Here is a 3,729-nt window from a genome sequence, read left to right as displayed (position 1 = left end):
TTCTCCTTTCGCCCTCCAGCAGCAATGAAATTGCGATACAAAGCATGGGCGCGAGACTGGCAACGGAGTCTCGACTTCTTGGCAGTGGTGGTTCGAGCTTTTCGCAGGTGATGGTGGCCTTGGGTTACGAAGCAATCTAATGCAAATTAGTATTTGAATATTTTTTTATTGATAAATTTTCTATTTTGGTCTTACTATTGTTTATCTACGATTTTGAGTAATGGGCTATTCTGGGTTTTGTGTATTAGCTGGTGTGTCTAGGTTTAAAAAAAAATTGTATAATAGGTATCTCTAATGGTGACAACAACGACTTTCAGAACCCTTGGATTGGGGATTTGCAGTATTGAGTTGACGAAAACTACATCAATAGCTGCTTTGTTTACACTGGTGAGGTCTTCATCTTTCTCTCTCTATATATATATATTTGTGTTTATATTTCATATGTACTACCATTTTTTATTGTTTTTTATGTGATTTATGAATGGAAGAACCTCTTGAAACAATTTAGTTGTCATTACATATGTAAAGAACGCCCTAGACTAATACTTACAAAATATTCGCATAACATAGCTTATAAAAGAATACCATCCATTATTAAAGTCTCAGGGGGACTTATTTAAAATCATGCAAGTTGGCGCCATAAGTTTAAAATAAAACATAGGTTTTTATGCAAAGTTCAAAGAAAACCAATTAAGTTAAATAACAGAGTCCCACTGATAATTTAGGAAAAGTCCCTTAAAACAAAACATAATTTAAATGGCGTTCCACGTTGATCGTTTTATCGTCCATAGGATTGCCCCACGCCATACACCCCATGATGAAGAACTCCTCACGTCACCACGCGTGCCATAGAGAAATCCTATTTGCTACCTGGAAGGAAAGTAAGGGGGTGAGCTAAAAGCCCAGTAAGGAAGTACAAGCAAATAAGCAAGTAAGAAAAACAACAAACAACCAAACACTAACGTTCACCTAACACATCATGGTATAGCATAACATAATCGTAACATTTCATCATATCATAACATAAATATGACATATCAACATATCATAACATAAATGTGACATATCAACATATCATAACATAAGTGTGACATATCAACATATCATAACATAAATGTGACATATCATCATATCATAACATAAATGTGACATATCAACATATCATAACATAGATGTGACATATCAACATATCATAACATAAATGTGACATATCATCATATCACAATCATACAGCATACATGATGAGCATGGAACGCTAGTTGTCCATGTCACCCTATGAGGTAAACAGGAGATCACTGGTCCTTGAATAACCTCGGCGCGTCCGCCCTAGGAGTCACGTCTCAATGTCCTTAGTAACTCGTACGATGTATCTGACATCGAAATCTGTTTGATGTATCTAACATCACATTCTGTTTGATGTATCTAACATCCATACACATATCACATTCAACAGATCATCACATTAAGGCATTCATAATTTCATAACAGTTCATTCATATAACAGTCTTACCATTCATAGCATAAAATCATAAAATCTATCTAACTTCCTTACCTCAGGTCCAAGCTAAGAATTTCACAATCTTTTCAACGAGCCTATATCATAATCAAAATAACGTTTCTTAGGTTCATAAAATTACTATTTTTCCCTTCCATACAACTCATGTGTGCATGGGCCATGCACTCATGAATACAGTTACACTAAAACATGCAATTATCGCCAAAAGAATAATGCTCGTTCTACCCATTTTGCTAACATGATTGCTTTATAAAAATTACATATTTGAATAATAATCATGATTTTGGACGTAAAAGTTGATTTGCATGTAACATGCATACGTGGGAACGTTGCGTAATAAAGACGTTTTCAAAAACGATAACTCTACATTTCTTGCTTCTATTGTTTGAAAATCAATGGCCATATTACATGCTTTATTTTTCTTAAAATTTCTAAGTTGATTAAATTTCTCAAAAACTTTATTTTATTTTATAAATTTATTTTATTTTAGCTCAATAAATAATATGTGACATTTTCATTAAATAAATATTAATTTACCAAGAATTATCCAACAAGCTTGGATTTAATTAAAATACCTATTTTAACATGTTTCTTTAGAAAAATATATTTTATTATTGTGTTACAAAAATGATGTGAAAAATATATTTTAAGTGTGGAAAAATACATTTTGATTTAATTTATTTAAGACTTAGTTTTTAAGTAGTAAAAACCCATATGTGACAATTTAATAACAATTGTTAACCTTTTTAAAACAAACTTTCAGCCACTATTTATTTTATTCAAAAATCACAAATAAATAGAGTCTAAATATTTTTCTCAATCAAAATAAAGAAAAATCATTATTTATCAAAATATGCATTTCATACCATTAAAATATCATTTTTCAATATTACCATAACTTAGGAAAAATAATTTATTCCAAAAATTAATCAAATTCATTTTTAGTGAAACTTACTTCATATTTTATTACAAAATTCCAGCAACCATTTTTTTTATCATTAAAATCACCATATTAAATTTTATAAACTCATATTTTCTCAAAATTCAATAAAAATTATGTAGGAAATTAATTGGGTAAAATATCATAACATGAAACTTAAAATCCTCTTTTAATTTCATAAAAATTTACACATTCATTAAGAACATTGTTTATGCATGCAATCTCATCTTTTTATCAACTTTTACCCAATTATTTTGAAAAAAACAGCAAGCTTAATTCTTTGCAAAACTCAACTTTTGTCTCAAAAATTACATAAAATCATTCATGCCTAAGATCTCATTATGCTCTTATAATATGCATGATTCTAATATCACTAACATAATCACTTGAATCCTTTTAAACCATTTGTTGCAATTCCATGAAAGCCAACAAAACTTTTTCAATAAAAATAGCATATAGTAAATTTATTCCATATTCACATATGCCTTGTTTTAACCTAGCATATTTCTATCATTATTTTCATGCATCTCATAATTTAATCATTCAAAACATAACATGCATCTAACAAAATTTCATGATCAAAATATCAAGATTACCACTTGTTCTCTTACCCATATATCATAGATCCTAAAACATGGATCAAATATATTGTAAAATCACACAACATATCAAGAACACCCTTGGGTGTACCTAGGCCGAAATCACCTTACAAGTGTTCATAGATTATAACAATTTTTTTTATGCATAGCAAAATCAACATCGCAACCCTTAAACACAAATCATGCCCTCACAAAAATCCAAATCCTATACATCAATCCTACCCAAAATCAACCATTAGCACCATTAGCAAAATCTCATATACAACCCACCAAAAACAATATAAGGCTAAGGAAAAGACCATTACCTCTCTTGATTGTAGAATCAAGAACACAAAAGATCAATACCACAAACTCCACACCCTTGTTCAAGCCTAGGGTTTTTATGGGAAAGCCACCATGAAGAGAAGGAAAGACCCAAACACACACAAGAAAAATAACACAATCAAAATCATATTATCAAATAAAAAGATTATGTAAAAGAGAAAACAAGAAGACATACTCTAGGGGGGTTCATCTTCACTTTCTTCTTCCTTCTTCCTTTCTTTCTTTCTTCCTCTCTCTCTCTCTCTCTCTCTACACGCCACTCTCTCTCTCTCTCTCTCTCTAGGTCACGGCAGCCACACACACACACAAGAGCAATGGCTCTTCTCTCCTTTCTTAGCCCCTTTATCACA

General features: G+C 31.0%; 1 long non-coding RNA gene across 1 annotated transcript; it reads right to left on the bottom strand.

Annotated features, from left to right (window-relative positions):
• Positions 1 to 556: 556 nt before the first annotated feature.
• On the bottom strand, positions 557 to 3,499 carry LOC133784449 (uncharacterized). The gene is made up of 2 exons (XR_009871348.1): positions 3,361 to 3,499; positions 557 to 870 (listed from the first exon to the last, which is right to left on the bottom strand). It is a non-coding gene; the product is annotated as an uncharacterized LOC133784449 (long non-coding RNA).
• Positions 3,500 to 3,729: the final 230 nt, after the last annotated feature.

Source organism: Humulus lupulus, chromosome 6 (assembly GCF_963169125.1).
Source record: "Humulus lupulus chromosome 6, drHumLupu1.1, whole genome shotgun sequence".
NCBI lineage: Eukaryota > Viridiplantae > Streptophyta > Magnoliopsida > Rosales > Cannabaceae > Humulus > Humulus lupulus.
The sequence above is the reverse complement of the archived record's forward strand: the minus strand, read 5'-3'. Positions and strand labels throughout refer to the sequence as shown.